This window comes from Epinephelus fuscoguttatus, linkage group LG22, assembly GCF_011397635.1.
Source record: "Epinephelus fuscoguttatus linkage group LG22, E.fuscoguttatus.final_Chr_v1".
Taxonomy (NCBI): Eukaryota; Metazoa; Chordata; class Actinopteri; order Perciformes; family Serranidae; genus Epinephelus; species Epinephelus fuscoguttatus.
The window spans coordinates 24,328,654-24,352,870 of record NC_064773.1 but is presented as its reverse complement, the minus strand read 5'-3'; positions in this window follow the sequence as shown (position 1 = coordinate 24,352,870).

Genomic DNA, 24,217 nt, shown 5'->3' with positions numbered 1-24,217 from the left:
CGCTATATGCTTTTTAAATATACACTACGTGGAATAATGTTTTAGTATGTGTCCTCATACAATGGTTTGTATGATATCCTACGAAGTAGTGCCCCATGAATGATGATACATGTAAAGCTATGCACTTAATGTTAAGTTACAGAGGTTAGGCTTAGGCAAGTAAAGTTAGTGTTGTTTAGGAAAAGAAACATGGTGACGATGTACCTTTAAATGACTGAAAGGTTACTCAAAGTCAGGTTCTCTGGTTGCCTGGGGAGAGTCCCTGTGCTGTGTGACCCATCCACCAGCCAACCTGCCTCCTTACAAGACCACTTCCTGTTTTATTCTTTACTCCTATCAGTGCATTGATCACAGTCTTCCAAATGATGTGGGTTTTGCACGAATGCTGGTTTATTTTTTCGTGGGATATGTACGAATTTTGGTGCATTACATTTTGTAGGAAAACATACCAGCAGTGCATGAAAACAGCCTGATAGCATGCATGAAATAAATGCAGCTTGTTGTTTGGTGCTATCAGGAAATGATACAAGAAATGTATCACCAGTCAGGCTGCAACCTGAAGAGCTACTGCCAGTTTCATATTTGGAAAACTTTTCAGTGCACCAGACCAGAACCAAAGATGCAATAACATGTTTTGTTTTCCAGGATCTTCCTGGAGCTGTCACACTACTGTCCATGATTTGTCTTAATTATTTCCAGATGCTGCAAGTTTTTTTTGTGTCTCTTATTTTTATGGTGCCTTGTATTTAGGAACAATAGTGTCCATCAACAGCACAGTCAAAAATACAGAAGATTCATTTGGCATACTGAGTGTAGTAAACAAAGAAAAGGTCTGTTTAAAGTCAGTATTTCCTACCAAAATACACTGTGTGTATTCTTAAGCAGCCTTCACAACGGGCGCGAGTGAAGCTAATTACTCGCGCGTAACATGCAAGTTTGGACGCTGGACCATTTTGTTAATTCGTGTTGGGGAGGGAGTGGGAAAGCCGGCTGTGCTAACTGGAGCTAAACTAGTGCCAACGTTCATAGTACAACCATTCTGCAAACTAATTAAAGACACATATTTACAGAACTTACCAAGTAGACCAGTCTCCTCGGCGACTTTCACCCAAGCCTGCTCCTTTTTGTTGCGGTCTCTGTAGAGTAGACACGTAGTATCATATAGCTCCGGGTAGCCGTACACCGCAATGATAAGTTTCTCCTCCATCTCGGTATCAACAACTGGACGTCAGGGCGTCAAGACATCACTGACGACCATGGCTGAGATAACCACCATCGCTGCTTTGTACCTGCTTTGGAAGTCCCAGATGCGTCGGAGGGCCAAACGCCGTCGTTTTTAGGTTCACCCTATCCTGCAGAAGCACATCCAGCTCGGCGAGTTTCACCACCTCCTCCAGGAACTCCGTCTGGATGATAGCCGCTTTCAGCGGTACTTCAGGCTGACTGGGGCCCAGTTTGAGGACCTATTGGCGAGGGTTGGCGCCAGGATCTCCCAGCAGGACACCAACTAGGCACTCCATTTCAGCTGCGGAGCGTCTGTCCATCTGTCTCCGGTGAGTAGCAGTTTATTGTTGTGAGAATCTTCTGACGTCGGGAGAATCTCACATGAATTCACCTCAAAAGTTCAATTTTCAACTCGAGCGATGAGGCGTTGGACGCGAATTTCGCGTCTATTGCGCCACGCTAAACGCCTCTATCGCGTCCATCACGTCGCGCTAGATGCGTCCATCGCGCCGCCCGGCATGAATTTGCGTCTAATCGCGTCTTTGCATTGACTTTGTATGTAATCTTGACGCGCGAATTTGCGAATTCACGTTTGGTGTGAATGCAGCTTTAGGGTCAAATGCCTTTCGACTCTCATAAAACTTTGTAAAGCCAATTTTTTGAACACTGGTATTTTGGATCCTGCATTGTTTACAACCCTGTTTGTATGCTAGTTGCAAGTTTTTTTCTTCAGTGCCTTTCTTGACACATTGCTACACTTCTTTGTGAGTTTTCCTCACCAACTGCAGTGGAATAATTTACCATGTTGTATTACCTGTATGCATGATACAATGCTTCTAATGGCCAAAAACAGGTCTAAGTATACTTAAGCTATATTATAATATCAGGTCACTGTATTGTTCACACTACACAACTTACTGTCTGTAATTATGAATATTGAAATTGTGGTTGTCACATTACATGACTGACCAGCAACAGGTGGTCACACACTTCAAGATCTTTCACCCTGAGGAATCCCTGTTGAGTGTGAACACATTCTCACTTCGACATTGTGACATACTGACGATTGGTCATGGACTTTCCACATCCAGATACGACGTGCAAGGTACATTGGTTGGTGACATTCTTGGAGGCCGTGTCGATTTCTGCCTGTTAGATGCCCTGTGTTTTTTCAAAATACACCTCTGTTTTCACAGGAAGTTTACCGTTTCAACATAGTCTCATTCAAACTTAACGCAGTTTGTCGATACAACACCGCAAATTGACGGGTTTTTTTTCCTCCAACAACTAACGCACGTGGTTAGGTTTAGGAAAAAAAGAACAGGGTTTGACTTTGTAATCTTATGGGACCCAAACACCTCTATCCTGGATGAAAGTTGGTGTTTGACTGTAAACTTCCTGTGAAAACAGAGGTTATTAGGCTAATAACTTACAAAGACTTGTGCAATAATCCACCTTCCACCTTATCTTCCCCTCTCTGTCTCTCAAACACAATAACACATGTTGGAAAGTGCTACAGCACCACTTGTCTCTGTCCTCAACCCATCTCTTGCTCTCTCATTGGCTGTAGGTCATGTAGGATGTAGGTCATGACCTCGGTATTTTTTCCCGACCTAAATGAATGAATAAAATGAAAATAAAAATAAACCATTTCATTTGTGCGGTGAAAGTACGTGGGAGGACCGATGGAAGGTGATTGAGTGACTCTCTCTTCTCTATAATAACAATTATTTAAAAAAGAAAATTCTGGTACTCTTGTTTGATCGACGCAGCTTTCATACAGCTTTGCACACACATTATTCTTAGATGGATTACTCACGAATGCAGGGTCGCACAGAAATGCCACACATATCATATGAAAGTGCAGGACGAGAGCTTTCCGAGGATACCACACACATCACTGTGCTGTCATCCCATCACGCTATAAATACAGATTAATTGTCTACAAAATAAAAACCTGACAAATTTCTTTACAATCCGTTATACAGATCTTGTTATCAGTCACTTCATATAGTGAGGAATATCGTATCTTACCACGTCTTAGGCTTGCGTGTGTTTCTCCCTGTCTATCCACATTTGTAGTCCGGCTTTCAAGATGCAAATATTTCCATATTGTCCAGTTGTCACTCAATCAAACTTTGTATGACAAAACCAGCGCACTTCACCTTTGCACACCCAGACAACTGTAGCCTAATTATGCATGCGTGACAGGACCGTAGTCACCATATACATTGAGGGGGACACCCCCTCCCCACCCCCATGCCCCAGTGCCCAAAATGTCCCCCCAATATATAACTGAAACTGAAAAACAACAACAAAAAACGTTCAGGTCAGGCCAAAGAGCAGCACAGAGCACAGAGAAGTAAGTCAAGATCATGTCGACAAGAAAATGTCCAGAATTTTTTTTTACTGCAAAGTGGCAAATATTATCTTGAAGGAGATCATTGCACTTGGTTGACTATTTTTCTATGATCTTAGATGTAAATATTGCATGTTTCTTTCAGATAAAATACATTTTTGACTTGTGAATGATTCAATGGAATTTCTTGCAATAATGAAAAAATACTGGCAATCATGTCCGCCTGGCACAAACCACATGTTTCGGACAGCTGTGAAGTGACAGAATGTCCCACCATCATGGTTCTTATATTGCCAGATTCCAGAGAGTCTCCCCTCTTCATATATGGCAGAATATGTCAACTTCCAACTTGCTATGGTGAGATACATGTAAAAATGTAAGAATTTAGTAACATGGATTTGTTTTTTTCATTGATATAAAAATTAATATAACTGACAACTGACAGATGAAGAGAAGTACTTCCTGCTAAAGAATAAGTGGTTCAAACATAATTATAAATACCCACAAACAAAGTTTGGTGAAAGGCAATTATGCTATAGTATGAAGTGGGAAGAGAAACATGATAAGATGGGATTAATCTAATATGATGTGTGTAGTTCTTTATAGATGTAGGCTCTTAATTTGGCTGTCAAAGTACACCAGATTGAAGGCTTTTGATATATAATTGACAAAAATTTCTGACCCCCCCCACCTGCACCACGACTAAATGACCTCGGTATTTCAAAAATCCTGCATGCAGCCCTGGCTGTAGCTTGCTCAAGACAGGTTCAGCTATTTAGTGCACTAGATATCTGGAGAGTGTTCGCAATGCATCAAGGCACACATCCTTTACTCTTAGCGCTTGAGAGCTGATTTACAATTGCCGAGCCGGTGCCAATTTACCTCTGATCTGGGGCATTTGTTGGGGAGATCCAAATTCTGTCAGCAAGCAGAATACCATGGCTAAAGTCATGTAAAGTAAACTAGGCATTAAAGAGGCACTCCACACATTTTATACATTGAGATCAGTTTACTTAGCACAGAAGCACTACTCAAAGACAGTTGTAAAATGTCTTCTGTGGCTCTGGAAGGAGCTTTCAAAAGTCTAAAGAAAATAACCCATAAAACAAGTCAGATCAGACTTGTCACATTTTTAACGGGAAGTCAGTGACACAAAACTGGGAGTGTGGGTTTTGAAACATCTGGGCGTTTACCAGAAGGGAGGGGTTTAAGGGAATATGCAACTTAATTAATAATGCATTACAGGGATTGTAGGCTCAAGAATTTTTGAAGCTTAACTCATATTAAGGATTAAAAATGAGGATATCTCAGCCTCTCCTACATTGTTACTGACCTTTTTCTTAACTCCAAGATAGTGAAATACCGAATTGGTGGAGTCCCCCTTTAACTAGCATGTAGTACGGACTTGGGACATTGTTGTCTTGAAACATGAAAAGTGAAACAAAGAGAGAGGAGGGAAGCTTAAGAGGGTTTTGGTGAAAGGGAATTAAAGCAGGAAGAACAGTTTGTGGCCGACAGCTTAATCATAAACACATTCTTTTCACCATAAAAGAAATAAAGACAGATAGACAGAGTGCAAGTAAATAAAATCACAGAAATAGCAAAACAAACATTAGTCAGGGGGGCATATTTTCGTGACTTTGCTGTGCCGTGTCCCCAGGGTGCACACCGAGGACAGCGGCAACTGTGCTCAGATGTGCGGCGAGGCCTGGCAGCGTTTAAACTCTGTAGCTTTGAATCACGTCTCAAGAGAGATGAGAGGATGCAGAGCCTGGCCAGGGGTCAAAGGCCAGCATTGCGCTCTCTCTGAGCTCCTATCGAATTACAAACGTCTGAACCCACTGACACATCAGCGTCTGATGAAAGGCTTTGCTGACTCACTTCAACCTCCAAGGAGAGGTTATTTATTTGTCAATGTCAGGCTTTTAAAATTAGAACAAAGAGAAGAAGAAGGAGGAAGAGGACATAAGTGAGGCTCATATTTGCACGTGAGTCATGCGAGGATCTGTGGAAACAGCGTGTTTGTCCGCCTGCCTTTTCTTGTGGTTGATAGCAGAAGTATTGCCCATGATACAGTGTTTCCATGAAGAACCGCATAAATAAACAGTGTTTTAATCTGTTGTTAGTAATATTATGAACATGCAGATGTAAATTTATAGGTTTAATCCCCAGTTAGTCCCAGTTTCATGACGATTTTTAGACACTGGGTTTCTCCTTCATTTTAGGGACCTATCTCCTCTGCTTTGACATTTGACATCTTCAAACTAAAGTAACACAAGACCCACACGCAATATGAGACAATGACTGAGCAGCTTGATATTCAGCCCGGGTCAAGAACTCTCACTTTCATCTACCTTCACCCGTCCACACTTAAGAGATAAAGCTTTCAGTCTTACAGATCCTCCTATTGTCTGTAACTGCCGTTTGTCATGTACATCACACCTGACCCCGACACCCTCTGACCCTGCCCGGTCTTTTTGAAAGAGACACGTCGGTGACAGAGAGATGGATGTTTTTCTGTTTTGTCATAAAGACTTGGGTCAGTTCCTACAGCTGCCTGATAACCCCACGGGGCCAGAAACGGCTGACAGTCAGCGTTCTTCACATTCCTGCAGCAGGAATGTTCAGTTTTAAGACTTTAGGGGATGTGGTGACATCATTATGCGTCATATCTTGGTGGCAGATACAAAGTGTTCTCCTTTGGGGTCGTTTGAAGTCCAAAAAATGCGGGAAATATTTGAGCAAAGGTCATTTTGATGGAAGCATCGCACCCTTGCACCCGTTGAATGAACATGTTGATGAATGCATGTTTGTAATGGTTTCTGTGGCCCCTCATCTGAAACCAGTTTTGACTTTGAATTAAGAACTTCTGTTGTAAACTGACTCACAACAGAGATCATCCAATCATAGCTTAGCAACTCTCACTAGACTCAGCAGGCCTCTGAAGCTTTGGATTTCTTCACCTGCTGAGGTGCAGTGTTACCAACTTGACGAGGTTCTCGACAGATTCAGTGACTTCTCAGATCTTCTAGCTGTGTTCTATAAAGCCTAAAAGACTAATTCAGACTATCGGGAGAAAATTGAAAAATAAATTTAAATATATTATATTGTGGTCATCCCCACACATGAAGCTTTACCGAAAGTTCAGTCAGGAAGACAATACTTTTCATGCTGAGGCCTTTTCCCCCTACTGCCATTCACTCCTTGCATGTATGCCCACTCACTGTCTGTAGGTGTCATTGTCTGGGCAGGTCAATTGAGTCATCAGCTGATTCACAACCAATAGCACAGCGACACACCGTCTCTGTCAGCCTATCATCTTACTGCTCCTCATTTTAAACATGGTGCTTTGTCTGCCGTAGTTCTTTCTTGCTGCAGTCGTGCGCACCCTCCACCTCCGCATCACTAGCTAGTCTTAACGGATTCATCAGCCTCATATGCCTCATCAGCCTCAGAGTCAGCAGCTGCCACCACCATCAGTGTCTGGACTCCATGGGGGGGATTTATCATGCTGCTGCTCAGATGTCCCTCGATCACAAAATATCTCCCTCTGGTATCCAAGCGCTAAAGACTTCTGCTAAATCTTAATCAGCACAAATTATTTGTTAATCTGTACACTCGTATTTCATATTAAATATTAGCTTTACATGATTTTTCTGTCTCTCTTAATTGAAATGCTGCTCAGAGTAATTGCAGTCCCAATCGATCAGCGGCAGAGAATCAAAGGTCTAATAGTGATAACGTTCTGTAGGCTGGTGCAGAAGTTAGCATCGCCCTTGTACCTTTGGGGAAAAAAAGCTTATTGGATTTTGTATTATTGCAGAAAATAAGCTCTGTGGCAACAAACATAAATGATACTTAACTCATATTGTTTGGCAAGATAATCTTCACAAATAGAACTTAACTTAAGTCTAAGTGAAATCACCAGAAGTAAAAAGCTAATGCTAGGCTATAAACAAATGACGCAATGGTTGCGTGACTTCATTGTCACTGCCACAATGGGGCTGTAAAGCTGTGTTCAGCACGATGACCTTTAGGCCTCATGCCCCTAACAACCTCTGTGGTCACTTAGCCACTTGTTAGCAACCGTCTTTTTCAAGACATGTAAAAGCTTCAAAATTTAAGAGTGAGGTATTTACCAATGTATTTTTACAAAATCTGTCTTAATGATGTTGAATCATGAAGTTCAGATTTTCCTTTTTTCTTTTAAACCAAAGTTGTCATATTGTGTTTCTTCAAGTGCGGAAGTGTTTCTCCTTGTAATAAAAGACAAAGCCGTGGTATGACATAACCAGGCACTTCACACACACACACTCCTGCACCTACACTTAGAAATATAATCTCATCCCTAAATCCTCCTTAATTCAAAGGTTTACACACGTCAAACCCAGACATGGTTTAATGCTTTAGGAGATAAAGGTGTATGTTTTTATAGCTCTTAGCTGATCAAGTGATGACGGTGAGAAACTCAGTCAGCACCTTGGCGGGGGCAGAGAAAGTTTTCTTTGACACCTGAGTGTAAAGAGAGTAAAAACACTGCAAGGATAATTTAAAGTAAGAGACAAGTGTTTCTGTAATTGTGTCATTTTTTTAAAAAACTTTTTATTCTGTTATCCCTGTTTCCCTTCTGTTTCCCACTGCTCCAAGTCACTTAAAGGGACAGTTCACCCCAAAATAAAAAAATGAATATTTTTCTTCATACCTGTAGTGCTATTTATCCATTTAGATTGTTTTGGCGTGAGTTGTCAAGTGTTGGAGATATGTGGCACTGTGTGTTTACAAAAGCATTAAAAGTGTTTTCAGAGACATTCACACTAAAGACTTGATTTAAAGACTTGATTCAAATATCTTGCCCCCCATTTAAAATTTAAACTCATTAAAACAGCTAAGGACTTTAAAACACGTTAAAAAGGGATTGTAATGGGATTTCCTGTGTGATTTCATTCATTTAATAGCAGGTCTGGTTATGTTTTACATGGCTGAAATAGAGTCAGCAGAGGGCGCTGTGTGCATCAGGTGTCTATGGCTGACGCCAGCCCCTAGCAAAGACGTCAGGCCGTATGAGCAATGCAGAAACAACACAGACACCAAAGGACTGATATTGATGTGTTTTTGTTACCGTTCCTACAGGTAAGCGGTTCAGAAATCATAACCAGAATGAAATATGGGGATAATATAACGTGTAAAAGCCTTAGACTGTGACGGTGACATGTAATGAGTTTGAACGTAACTTTAAATGAAGACGAGTTAGCTTGTTGAATGAATGAATAGTAGTCCAATATGGCGGGCAATGCCGCGGATGTTGAAAACGAACTGTGAAACTGTCTTTTAAAATGCCAATTGTGCAACAGTAAACGAAACCACAAACAGAGATGATAGTTTGAACGTAACTCGCGCTAATGGACGATGTGAAAACAGTTCGATAAAAGCTTTATTTGTATGTGAATGAGCAACGGCCGACAGCGCCGGCGTTAGCCAAAAGGAAGCTCGCGCGCATGACGGCTCTGAACGACGAGCAGTAGACAGTTTCCTGTGAGTTTCACAATAAGAGCGGAAAAGACGCATTGAACATGGGTTTTGTTTGTACAGTTAGAAATAAGAGTTAATATGAGAAATGTGATTTCTGCATTTAATTCATTGTTGTTTTTCGTGAACAAGGACTATACAAAGACAATAATAAATACTAATGATTAATAAATCGATATAAGTGAAGTTAAAAAGTAAAACAGTTCATTTTGAGGATGAATGGAGTTAAAAACAAAGTTCATTAAAGATAGGTGTTTTTGGTTAAAAAAGAAGGTGTTTACATGATGAATTATTACATGATCGTTTGACTGTAATTTGATTCTGTTTGTTTAACTTGTAAAGTGTGTTCTGAGATAAGTCAGTTACTAGCAGAGTAAGACGTCAGGCCGTATGAGCAATGCAGAAACAACACAGACGCCAAAGGACTGATATTGATGTGTTTTTGTTACCGTTCCTACAGGAATAAAATTTAATGTGCTACACCAAGGATCGGCTGCAACGTCATTCTTAAAGACGTAACAGATATTAGTTGTAGAGATGTCCGCCTTCTGTCTACAATCAGTAGAGAGTATTCTTTATGACACACACAGACACTTTTAACAGTGGAGAGGCAGCTCCATCACGGCAGGTTCAGACACATAAAGTGAAAGGCTAATTGTCAGTCAAAGGGGGGAGAAGTGGGAGATTTAGGGTGTGGCTGGACCGGGAGGAACTGGCTGAGACACAGGGATGTCTGTAAAATACTTGGAGCAAATATCTTCCTGCTCCTTGTCTCCCGCATTTTATCCTATCTTGAGTGTCTGGCTCATCTATCCCACCTTTTCCTTTCCTCTCTATCTCTAGGTTTCACCATTGGTCACCCAACCCAGCTCGTCTTTGAGGACAAGCCATGAAACACAATTTTTATGCAGTGTTAATGTAAAATGTACACATCTCAGGAGAAACTCTTTAGGGAGCTTTAAAACCAATATTAGAGGCAAAACATGACTCATGACAAGAGAGACTCATCCCAAGTTATTCTACTGAGTTGTGTGTCCTCACAAGTGGGAGAAAAACAAATCTGTTATTGCAGATGATGAATGTTTATTAGGCTTGCTGGGTTAATGCCAGTGCTATCTTGCCTCTTCAGTAATGAACTCATGGTTGGTTGATGATCTTTTTGCTGCATACCAATTAAACTGTGCTGCTCTGTATAGCATTCACAAACCGCCAGAGGAAAAATATGCTGCTCACAATAGTCTTTTCTTTGTCTCATCAGAAATAAACAAGCTTCTCATTTGGACACCACTTAATTCTGATGTGTTTCTTATAAACCTCCCCTTTGGAGAAATTAGAAGCAAAATAATAAATCAGCAGGAGTTCTTTTGCTGTGCTCATAGGCTTCTCAGAGATGTCTCAATTCTGAGAACAGATAAAATACACAGTGTTGAGACTTGAATTCTATTCCTGAGGCAAATTTCTGAAAATGTGCAGGCTCATTTATAAGCCAATCAAGGTGTCCTTTTGATCTGATTATTTCACATAAATAAAGATTACTGCAGCCAGAGAGGAAAAAGAGTGGTTAAGATCTTAAATTAGGATCGGGCTAAGACAAGAGGAAGACTATTGCCCAAGAGCTGAATTTCACAATGTTGAGAAAATGGTCAAAATCTCAAACTGATGTTATATTGAGCTCAGTTATGTCTAGGAGAAATAGGCTGGTCAAAGAAGAAATCTTATTTTGAATTTTTCCTTCTCTATGGAGAGGAAAAACTTTATAAAAGCAACATTACTCGGCAAACACTGAGATATTGAATAACTGTTGTTTGAGCAACCAGTCAAAAGACGTCCTGTTATGGTTCAAAAATAGTTCCAAAATAAAAGTTTTGCTGTTTTCTGGGATGTTACCTGGGCATCCTATTGGAATATGACATCAATCCCTGAGAGGAACTGCCTACGGGGGAGCTTATGGTTCCTCTTGAGATGGGAGAGTTCCTACTCTATGACCTAAAAGAGTACCTCAAAAGGGCGTTCTAAGAACTATGATCCTAGTTCTTGCTGTGCGGACACAATAAAAAGGGGGTTCTTGGAACAATGAAAATGTTCCTCCCCTCTGAAAACGCCTCATGTGGACTTTTTGTATTATGTTCTCTGACTTGATGGCAGAAAGGCCCATAGGCAAAGTTCTCCCATGTGCAATCAAAGACAACTTGGACTCAGACTTTCAGCTCTTACAGATATCATAGGCTTAAAAACATTAGACAAGAAGTGTATGTAGATATGATGTTCAGTCAATAAGACAATATTTTTCATGCTCAGGCTGTAAGTTTTCTTTCTCACCCTGCCATCCACTCCTTGCCCACATGCTCACTCACTATCCCCCGAGGACACTGCCTGATTCTGTTAATTGAGTCATCAGCTGTATTTCAGCTGATTCACAACCAACCAACAGCACAGTGACAAACCTTCTCTGTCAGCCTATCATCTTACTGCTCCTCATTTTGAATATGGTTCTGTCTCTGCTGTAGTTCCTTTTTGCTGCTGTCGTGCATGCCCTCCACCTCCCCATCACGACCTAGTCCTTATGGATTCATCAGCCTCATCCACCTCAGCGGTCAGCAGCCTTAGAGTCGTCAGCCGCCACCACCACCAATGTCTGGACTCCATGGGGGGACAAAATATCTCCCTCTGGTGTCCAAGACTGCTGTTTAATCTTACTCAGCACAAATCTGTTCATCAATACACTTATGTTCTGTATTAAATATTATCTTTATTTAATTCTTATGTCTCTCCTGATTGAAATACATAAAGGGCATAATTTAAAAATGGGCGTTGAGTAATACTAGTCTTTATATGTAGATTGGATGTCATAGTGTGGCCGTCTGATAACAGCCATTTTACAACCGAATAAACTGTCAATAAAATGTTGTATATAAAAAAAAACAAAGATACAGAGCAATACTATGAATAATATTTCCTGGTTTGTAAAAGAGGACCTGACTGGCCTATTATTAAGACATGTTAACAATGCACCATCTGGCTGTCACCCTCATAATCACGCTGTAATTTTTTGGCATCTGACCGGGCCATTTTTGGCCAGGGCAGCTTTGTCTCACGCATCAAAACACGTTGCCTGGGCAGTGTCCCCATTTAGTGTCCATGTGAGACACACCAGGTTTTCCACCAACTACAATGTGAACCCAAGTGCATCATTATTATATGCTCAGTGCAATGGATGTAGTGTGTAAGTGGGCTCAGGGTGGGTGGATCCAACAAACACTGGACTCTGACCCAGAAGACTTGGGGATTGGTTGTAGTCGACCCCCTCTTATCTCCGCATTTGTGCCATTCAAAACCAGATATTTTCTAGCAACATCCAAGATCTTTTCCTTCCCATAATCAAGTGATTCTGTTGCCTAAACCTAACCATTAAACCCTTCTTTCCAAACATTCATGCCACTTAAGGCCAGGTGTATTCTAGCAACATCTACAATCTATTCCTTCCCATAACCAAGTGATTCTGTTGCCTCAAGTAAACCGCCGACCTCTTCTTCCTGCTGTGTTGGTGCCATTCAAAGCAATGTGGTTTTTTGGTGACATCCATGTTCCTTTTCTCACCATAACCAAGTAGTTCAGTTGCTTAAACCTGACCACCAACCTCTTTCTACTGCCGCGTTCGTGCCAATCAAAGCTGGGTGTCTTTTTGCAACAACCACAATCTTTTTTCTAACCATGACCAAGTACTTTTGTTGCCTAAACTTAACCATGGACCCCTTGTTACAACTGGACCCTTCTGAATCAAAATAAAACACACAAGTCTGCCCCAGGTGTCACTGACATAACGCCAAGGCTTCTGCCCAAGCAGCAAAATATTAAGTAGTGATCATGTTGGCCAGGGACACAACATCACTGTCTGACCAGTAGTTGCTAGGTAGATACTGTCATTTTTCCTTTTGCTACTAATTTCTGCATGCCTCTGCTCAGCTGCTGTCGTCACCACCCACCAGCCATGACAATTAGTCATTCAGCAGGGCAATTGAACAGTTAATTAGAGACATAATCAGTCAGCAGTGAGAGAGCTGCTCAGTCTGTCAGGCAACGTTTAATGTTTCCAATATCCCTGTTGGGTGGGTTTCAATTTTCACTTTGTCTCGCCTTTTAAGACTCTTCGCCATATTAAATCATTTTGCAGCTTTTCTGATTGGATGCAGCTGCAATTTGGGAACAGATTTTTCGAGATGTCAACATGAAGCAAAAATAGAGCTCCGCAGTCTCATGTTGCTTTGAAAACTCACATTTAGAGCCGAATGCCAGACTTCTTTTATAACTGACAAAAAGCGTGATTTAGTTTGGTTTTCCATGAGGTGTTTCAAGCATCTGTCATGTGCCGCAGCGTCGAGTCATTTCATCACTCAGCCAGTCCACGGGGGAAGAGTTTCATTCCTAAATGTGATATCTGTTACTTGCAAAATGACTGCTGGAATTAATATTGCAATTGACTGTCAAGAATAAAATACTTTAATTTTAAAGGATATAATCATCTGCGCTGTGGAAGTACTCAACATGTGGTGACAATGTGCATGCAAAACAGATGTACAGTGTGTTGCAGTGGAACCCTTCACACCGACTTGTCCAGCAGCCAGCCAGGCACTCAGTCCGTGTTCTCCATCTCCAGTCCTCACCCCTCAGGGACAGTGGCTGGCAGGACGCCCTGTGTTTTTGTCTCAGACACGCTATGCCTGTCTGCCACTCGGCGGTTCCTCTCGCTGCAGTTTCAGGCCTTAGCCAATCACGGTGCTGCTCAGGTCGCCACAGAGGCCAGACAGGGCGGTGTCCTCTGTGAGAGCACGCAGACGGGAGTGGGAGAGAAGCTCACGTGAGACCTGTTTATTTGTCAGAGGAGAGATAGAGCGAGAAAGATAAAGGAAAATGAGAAAGAGAAAGAGAGCATGCCTGTGAAATGAAGTTGAGAACATTTCATTTGGCGGGAAAGCAGGAAGGGAGGGGAGCAGAGGGGAGTGAAGGGAGGAGGAGGGGGAGGAGGGAGGCAACACACAGCAGTGGACTCTGCTTTTATGCTATAGATATTTCCACTCATCAGCTGTTAGTCATTGCTTTGGCTCATAAGCTGCACACATTAGTCTACGTGACCAATTACTTTACCCAACCAGGGACTTTATTTGATTATACCGGCTGGCCTTTCTGACTTTTAAGGAAAATCTGGTGATTCAATTACATTGTTCAGTTTTCCAAGGTAAAGCAGTTGATGTACCTTTTGGAGAAGAGGGGGAAAAGATTGAGTAAAAAGTAGTTATAGTTTCAATCGTTGGCTCTTCATTGAACTCTTCTCCAGACAATTCAAGCCATGAATGTAAAGGTGTCTGCTCCTGATCAAAAATTCTCTACATGGCAAATGGCATCTGCGTCTTTTATTTAATTTATTTTTGTCTACATTTTGACACAAATACAGAAAATGGGAAAGCCACACACTCATAACTCAGACTTTTCCTATAAACTTTAATGCTATTCAATAAAATATAAAGGATTATGGGTATAAGGAGGCAGCTGCAGTAGCATGTGAGGAAAGATGATTAAAATAGTGGCGAGACTGATGCTTATGTGGATGCATTTCTTAACCTGTTCTTAACTGGTTTGAACAGAGGAGAGACAGACAAGACAATCAATGTGAGTAAAAGCTGCAGAAACTTTCCCATAAAGATTGACAAACCTTCGGGATGAGATACAGCCAGTCAGTGAAAGGTTACCTGACTGGCATTTAAATTAACTACCTCAGGTGTTACAAATTAGGGCAATCAACTGGGGAGGCCATGCCAAGGATGGCCTGACGAAACATGTCTACAGAATCATGAAACTCATTTTTTAAAATACATTTTGAAACTAGAAAATGTCTACAATCATATAACTAACTGACTTGTGTTCCTACATTTCAAATAATACAATGCTGAAATTTAAGCTTGCTGTTTGTTTTATGTTTGACTTGCCAATGCCCCAAGTAAGGAAACACACACTCTACCTTAGACCCTGCTCCCACAAACACACACACACACTACTTTAACCCATTGTTAGCATATTTAAAAAATATACTTAAAGGGAACAAGGAAGGCAATACTTTTAATGCTCAGGCTGTAAGTTTCTTTCTAACCTTGCTATTCATTCCTTGCACATGCTCACTCACTACCTCTAAATGACATTGTGTGGGTAGGTCAATTGAGTCATCAGCTGATTCACAGTCAACCAATAGCACAGTGACACACCTTCTCCGTCAGCCTATCATCTTACTGCTCCTCATTTTGAATATGGTTCTTCCTCTGCTTTTGTTCTTTCATGCTGCCATCGTGCACATCCTCCACCTCCCCATCACCAGCCACAGAGTCATCAGCCACCATCACCACCACCAGTGTCTGGACTCCATGGGAGGATTTATCTTGCTGCTACTCAGATGTCCCTCGATCACAAAATATCTCCCAAAGTCTTATGTTAAATCTCAATCAGCACAAATCATCTGTTAATCTGTACACTCACATTCACATGGTGTGACATTCTCTGTCTCACACTCTCACGACACCAGGGCAAATCTCACACCAAAACACTGTGACAGAGTTGAACCTGTAATATAGTGAACAGCTTTGACTCATTAAGACAGCTTGTTAGTTACCACAAATTACAGCTTGATAATGAATTGGTACTGAATTAGATTCTTGTGTCTGGCCACCCAATTAAAGTCCAATATTCAATCTCCTTTTAGCTCTGTTTTGGTCTTCACCAGCTCCATGATAAGCGCAATATTTGGCTCTTTAGCGGCTTAATGCTCCACTATGTTTACTAGCCAGTAGCTAACTCTGCTGTTTGCTGCTGATAAAGCAAAGTGGGTTTATCAGAGTTTTCTCACTGAAAACAGCTGCTTGCATCCGGAAACAATGCTGGTGAGAACTGTGAGAGTGAAGTGAAACAGAAAAGAAATTGTGTGGGCTGTAAAACCAAAACTGAGCTGGAGGTGACAAGCTCTGTAGAGTCTGGTGATAATTTGTATGGGTTTGTCTCTACATGGGACACCTTTCACATTCTGTATTTGATTCCTTTGTTAACTTAGAAACACTGATTAGTGCAGCTTTTAAGCAGCAGGTGAAGAGTAATTAAAAGTGTCCATCATTTCACTAAGGCGAGAGCTGCAGTGCAGTATAGTGTAGCTTGTTCTTCTTTTGTATGTTGTTTAAACCTTTGTGAAAATATATGATTTTATGGTGAACAATCTTTTTTTCTCCTTTGTACAGTTTGCACACTGATGCTTTATACTTCACTAAATCTCTAGTTCTGAGTCACTGTATCATGTGGTGTGCATGTGATGATTGAAATACAATGACACAGAAATGACATAAGTATGATATATATTATGTTTTTTGTTGCATGAAAGACTGTGACCTCTGACTCCATTTTGTGGTCTTTGATATTTGTATTCACTGCATGTGTGATTTCAGTTGCCTATTGCTTGCTTGTGTTGCTTCATGCTCTGCCAGCAGTAGGGCTGGCTGTTTTTTAAAAAAATTACAATACCAGTAGCTTTATTAAAGTGACACAGATACCAACAGAGTGCTTCATTTGGTACCCCTTGTGTGAGTATCATGCAGTGCAGCCATACTTTTGAATGATTTGGTACAAAACACTATGCTCCACTTAACCACACCACAGACTGTGTGGGTAGCAACTGCTGTTATGGGAGTGTGACCTCTGTGCTGGGGACAGTTGTTGAGAGCTCGCTCACATATACACAGTAACAGGAGTGACTGTTAACATCAAACAGCTAACGTTACCTAACGACTATCAAAAGGTTTAATGACAGAGCTGAACCGTTTCACTATAGGCGTGAGTTTGTTGGGACAGTTCAATGGCTTGGTGTTGGATGTTAGCCGCTGCTGCTTTGTTAGCTTGTACGAACTGGGCAGACATTGAACTAACTGTCTGCTGGGGGGAGAGCAGCTCCGCAGATGAGAGCAACTGAAAGTCTTCGGATCCAGAGGGGAGTCAGGACGGTCCAGGATCAGAGCCCTGGCGCTAAAAGGATTTAATGCAGGTACCTTTTGACTGAAGATGTAACTTGATATCAGGTTGTTTTGGTTGATACCTTAAGGTATTGAATACCGATATTTAGCCCTAGCATGCAGCACCTGTCTTATTTTAATTGTCTCTTGAAAACCACATAATGAAGGTGAAGCACAGGTTGACCTTTCTGAAGAATGATTTGACACTCGCATCAGTAATGCTGAAGAAACGTCCTGTGAATGACTTTCAATTTCCCTTTTTTTTTTTCCTTTATAGAAAACTGGTCCCAGAAAGTGTCCAAACAGCCAGTGCAATCCAGCAAACAACTCCAAGAGGCAGAAAACAGATTTTCATTGAGAAATAAAGCTTGCCAAGCTCCACATTGCTGTTATAAATCAGCCTCGGCGTACATGTCCTGTGTGGATAATATCCCAACTGTCTCTGCAGTGGCTCCCTGCCCCTGTTTTCTCTGCTCAGAGTCTTGGTCGACCTCCAACTAAAGCACAGGCCCCTTTTTACTGGCTCCTTTCACATTTCCATCACTATCACTTCACCATTCGGATCTGCTGTGGGCCTCATTTTTCTCTGTCCCATCCAGGAGGTCAATACGTGGTCATACAACAATAATTGAAAAAATGTGGGATGAAATGGAGGCAAATCATCTAAATATTGTGAAAACAAAGGGGAAATGCGGCTGCTTTTGATGACAAATTACCCAGCTGAGCTTTATTTTTTTTGCTCTCATTGTAAAACAAAGAAATGATGTTGTTCCCCTTTTTTTAATAAAGCAGTCAAACTCTATTGGTTATTACATCAGCTGCATTGTACTGTAATTGGCATTACTTCACTCGCTTTGAAGGGTTCCCTAAGCCAACATGGACTCACACAGGAAAGAAAGAAAGCCTAATTTTTTTCACCCATCAGTGACCCGTGTCTGATGTCTTTTCCATGTTTAGCCTTTAATGCAGAGATCACATACAGCTCATTACTGCTTCTGTAGAAATCCAGACATCAAGGCATGGCACAGTCATTCCCATTGACTTCCACTAATTTAATTAACCATCAGTGCTGGTTGGTTTGCTGACAGAGGCCTGGTCTCTCTTAGTGCCCCTATAAAGACCTGGTAGACTCTTAATTACTGATTTACTATCTGCCGTTTATGCTGTAATCTTCAGCTTTTCTTTCCTTCTTTCTTTCTTTCTTTTTTGTACCTTGACATCAAACTAAAGTGCAATACGTATCAGTGCGTATACGTATATCAGTGCCAGGATCTGAAGCGTTATTTTTCCAGGTGCTGCTCTGTGCAGCTTTTAAAGATGTACTAGAACAGCCTGTACTCTTTGTTTTGGAACTAAATAGCCCCACCCACTAGGACACACCCAATCAACCAGCTGGCATGACATTAACGGAAAGATGCAAAGCATAGTAAGTGTCGAACCTGAGCCAAAACAAAGAGAAAGCAGTGTGGTTTCACATGATTATCACACTGTTTTGCATTACAATAGCTTTCTCTCTAGTTTTTTTTTTTTTTTTTTTCAATTAATTACCACTCACAATTTGTATTAACAATTTATATTATTACAATTCATATTATAGAGTTTAATAAATGTATTAATGGAAAGTAATTTTACACAGGTGCAATACTTAAATACAATCTTAAGGTACCTTTTATTTTATTTATGTATTTCCATTTCCAATCTGCTACCTTATGGTTCTACTTTATTACACTTTTTACTTTATTGTACTTTTTACTCTACTACATTTATTTGACACACACTGCAGTTGCTAGATAAGGTTGCAGATTAAAACTTTATGCACAAAACGCACCATTTATGTATAAAATGTGATTCATTTTTATGGATTAAACCAAATAAGAATATGTAAATTACTTCTCGATCAACCACAACATTAAAATGTGCCTAAGGGCCCGGACACACCAAGCAAAAAGTGGGCCATTGGTCAGTGTTGGGCTCTCTTTAAGCATCTGATGCCCTTGTTTTTGCGATGTGTCCAACATTATTGGCACTTATCCGCTTTTCTTCCGGCCTATTCAGCAAATTCGCACCAAAGACAGTGGTGTCTGTGAGTGGAATCACTCTGATTGGCAGTGTCCCAGCCACCTGCTGGTATGGAGTTATTTCCTCTCATGTAGGCACAGACTGTACATGCTAGCTGGCTGCTGGCTGGAGTCTTTGCAGTTTGTTCAAGCACAACTTTGGCCGAGAAACAGGCGACGTGAGGTGATGCAACAGTTGGCCTTCACTGCCACTAGTTCTTTGATGTTGGTTTGGTGTGACTGGACATTTACACCAATAAGCATCAGTAATAGTGATCAGTTGTTATAACCATAGAAATAGAATCACAGTAGAGTGGACCCATATACCCAGGGCCGCCACTGGCCATTTGGGTGCCCTAAGTGCAATTACTTTGTTGTTTGTAGCGTTGCCATGCAATCATTGTAGCAAGCTAACTTTCGTGTTAACTTCAGTGCAACCCAACTGACTTGCGTCAAGTTGTGAACTCACTGAGGTGGGGTTAAGCAGGAACAACCAGTGGAGCTGTACATTTTCAAATTAGCAATCTAGTACTTTTAAATTATAACCATAATTGTTATTTCCCTGTGTTATTTATTTATTTTTTTGCCATTAACTGCATGTTTACTGAAACACAAGGCAATGGCAGCATCGTTAGTATTTGTTGAACAAGGAAAATAATTTAAAGAATAGGCCAAAACAGAGTTCCTTGACTAGTGAGTGTGACAAACATTGGGCCCCACTTATGTGTTGTCACCATAACAACTAACAACAATCGTCATTTTCTTTTCTACTCATCAAATGATCACCATGAGTAGTTCAGTGTTCTTTTAATTTATTGTGTTTCTACTGTCGTAGTGACAGCAGCCGTTCAGCTGTGTAATTATTCTTTTTCATGTTGGTATTTTAGCAGATAATACTTCTAGAGTTCTTTGCTGTGAGATATAACGACTGAATACTTCTTCACCACTGGTAATGGATTATTTGACACACAAGAAAAGATGTTATATAAGTTGCTGTAGAGTTTTTTGTTGGGGTTTTTTTTTTTTTAAAAAAAGGGGAAAAAGACCGTAGGACCACCCAGCAGCTCAGTCTAAAAACAGGTTCTAGTCTTATTACATTATCTTGTTATATCATAACAGTAGCATTGCCAAAAATGTAAATCCAGCCATAAAAAGATGGCCTGAAGTTCTGGCAGTCATCCTTGTGCATCAGCTTTACTATCACCATAACAATATCATAAACAAATAAACTAAGTGATTAATGTGGAGTGATGACGTTCACCTGCTGCTGTTTGTTTACAGACGCTGCATATGATACATTTTCATCACACTGGTGTGGAAGATAGGAACTCTACTCTACTAACCAAATCATGTTTACAATCTAACACAGACATAACACCACCACAGTACAAACGAAACTGATCCAGATCTCCGTATCTGTCTTGCAAAACAACAGATTAAGCAATGCCAGTGCATGTTGTTGTCTTGTCAAACAAGACTCATGTTATGCAGGCGTGTGCACAACACACCCATCTGTCTGTCAGTAGATGTGTACAAGAGCAACACACCCTCTAACATATGTTTAATCCCATAATGGCCTCTTACGGGTACTACAAATGTTTGCTCACGCAATCTTTGTAAGTGCCAGAATATTTTTTTTCCACTTGAGGCCTTGGTACAGAGCGTGCAGCCAGCATTGGAAAAGCCTTCAAATGGAATTATATTAGCCACCTGTTCCTGATCCGGAGGCATTAATGGACGAGTGGAAGTCGCGTGTGCTGCCTGCGGTTCAGACATGGTAAAGACATAGACAGAGACGTATACTCCTCTCCGTGGGCACATAAAACAGAGACGGGTCTAGGCACGACAGGGAGGGGGAGAGTGGGGGAGTGCAGGATGGTTAGAGTTATGAATAACAGGAAGGCATTTAATGTTTTAAAAAAAAGTACATATGATGAAAGGTGACATAAGGGAGGAAGCTTTTTGCAGTTGCAGTTGAGGTTGACCTCATTCAGACACACAAATTAAGGAGTCTGCCAGCCTGGTAAATTACTTAATATCAATTAAAGAATTAAGTAATATTCCCTTCCATCCGTTCCTCCTCACTGTGAGTCAAAACTGCACTAGCATGTTGCCTACGTGTGGTCACGTCCTGTCTTTCCTTCCCTTCCCCTACGTCGCTCTGTGCCATTGTGTGCTCTCAGTGAGTGGTTACTGGTTTTTCAAATGTCAAGCTTGAGGACAAAATATGTAGGCTAGTCAACATTAGTCTAAATTCTCTTTTCCTCTGATTATGACTGAAGATATAAATCTCTAAAAACCGGTCAGAAGAACATAATTTTGTTTCCAAAAAAGGGTCAGTAATTTTCTAAAATAGTTGAGCACTGTAGCTTTTTGCAAATATTACTCAAAAAAGAGTAAATAGTGCATTTGGTGGGGACTATTTTTAGGTGCGGATTAATACGCATGTGTTGCCTTAGTTAGTATTTATGAACAGCAGAATGCCTGTGCTTACTGTAATGATGGAACATGCCACCCTGTGCAACAGTGTGGCTCACACAGTGTTTTTAGGACAACAATGGAGCTCTATGGCACAGAGGAAAATCAGCACCCAGACATGAGTTAGCATTTTAGTGCTGTTCTACTGCATAAAATACGTCAGTGAATACCCCACGCGGAAATTTGGAAGCCTTTACGTGTCTTAAAAAGACGGTTGCTAACAAGCGGTAATATGAGACTACAGTGCGCCATCACCCCAAACACAGCTTTACAGTCTTGTTGTGATGGCGACATTAAAGTCATGCAACCATGGTGAAATTTGTTTAAAGCCTAATGTTACCTTTTTACTTCCGGCAATTGCCTTTCAAAAATAATTAGTAGTGTTCAGTTATGAAGATTATTTTGCTGAACAAAATGTGTCAGTATCATGAATGTTTGTTTGCCACAGATCTTATTTTCTGCAATAATCCAAAATCCAATGGAAAAATCCCATTGGCTTTTTGATGAGGGAAACAGGTCAATATTATTCTATACATACATGTGTCTGTTGTTGTTGCTATTTAAGTGTGTTTTCAGTTCATTAAGGAATCAGATGTTCACTTTATCATACTAAGTAGGCCTTCATTTTACTTTAATGGTTTAAGTCTGCTTTTTTCCTTGGAAAAATTAGCATTAGCATTTTCATGATTAACCATAAATGGTAAATGCAACGTGCTAACTCACCTAGCAGCTAGCGTTAGGGTTAGCCTCACCCTCTCATCCAAATATGGTCACTTATAGCTCCAAAAATCCAAGATGGAGACAGCCAAAATGCCAAACTGGAGGCTTCAAAACAGGAATCAACAAACCAGTGGGTGACGTCATGGTGTCTAAGTCCTATATTTCACACGGTCTATGCTGGTATTGCTGTTTGCAGCTTTCTCAAGAACCACTCATACAAACAAAAGTCTGGAGTAACCGACTTCCTCTATCACTGCCAACACCAACATTCCTGACCCTGAAAAACACACCCAAGTCATGGTCAGAAACACCAGTAAAATACACAAACATGCAGAATATCAGCAGACTAATTCTTTAAACCCAGTAAGGTGCACAATTCATGTGTATCAGGCATTTTAGATTTTGCCTAAATTCAAATTCTGTTCTGTTCTCCTCTACATCAGCAACACTGTAGCCACAAGTGATAAAACCTCCTCCCTTCCTCACCATGCTTTGTCATCCCTGTTTATTTAGTTTTTGATCAATTTCCCAAACAGGACAAAAGCTCATGGTTAAAACCTCTGGCACTCCACCCTGTAGATTATACAGCCAAGGAACCACAGAAGGCCACAACAACAAATGACAGACCTTGTCCAAAATGACTTCCTCAACTCACCTCGCCTTTGTCATTATCTGAACTGAAATTACTGCTTTTAAAGAATTAATTCAAACCATATCTTGGATTTTCATAAGTCTTGAGTATCTCTATTGTTTATTTACTGTGCAGAGTTTCTGTAGGTGTGTCATTTTTCTTTTGTCTGTTTAGGCTTTGTGGCTTTCGCTGCTAACTGCCCACTTCCTTCTTATTTTATGCCAAACAAACCACTGCTGTGACTCGAGTACCAAGTTTCAGGGAAAACCAACATGAGACCAGATATGTAAGACTCAAGCTTTATGATTTGGGAAAAGGTCGAATTGCAGGAGCTTCAAATTATAATAAAAGAAGATAAATGAGCACCGATGAGACAGAAATCAGAAATCTTTACCTGATGACCTCACCACAGGCAAAGAGAACGCAGATCTGTGTGTGTGTGTTTGTGAGCTGGCAGGACAGCAGTGTTTGCTCCTGGTTCTTTCCTCCAAGTGAGTTTCGATGACATCATTTATCAAACAGGACTTTTGCTTGCTCAGTCTGCAGGACTGAGACGCACCGAGTCCTGTGTTTGGTTTGTTTTTCACCCACTGATCGGTATTGGCGACAGGATGAGTTCCCTTCTTGTCTTAAGCTCAAAGCTGCCGGCTACAGACCGAAGACTTCTGACTCATTTGTGTGTGTGTTTATGTGTCTGTTTCAGCTGTTTGAGGGTTAGAACTAGGGTACGGGTTAGCGTCAGGGTTTTCTGGGATTCTTATTTACAATTTCTTGTACATTTGTATACCTTTCATTGATGTATTTTTGTTTAGTAAAGGACTTCTTGTACATATTTGTATATTGTTACAAGTTTGTCTTTGTTTTTTTCACCTTTTTAGATTACAAATTTAAATGCAGGCCATTGTAAACAGTGGCGATCGATGATGAGATTATTATCATCCCCATGAGCTGAATAACTGTATAATACCACACACACAACAGGAAAATTCTGTTCTGAAGCCTTAGGCTCTGTAAGTGAGCTTATTTCAATTTGACACAGTACAAAGTGCAGTCCAGGACGGCGTGCCGTGCACGCCCGGTGGTGTGTAAATGGTGCAATTATCCATTATCACAGCAAATTATCAGTGGGTGTGTTAAGGGTTGATCACAGTAATGGCCAATCATATTGTCTCCTCTAATCCCCTTT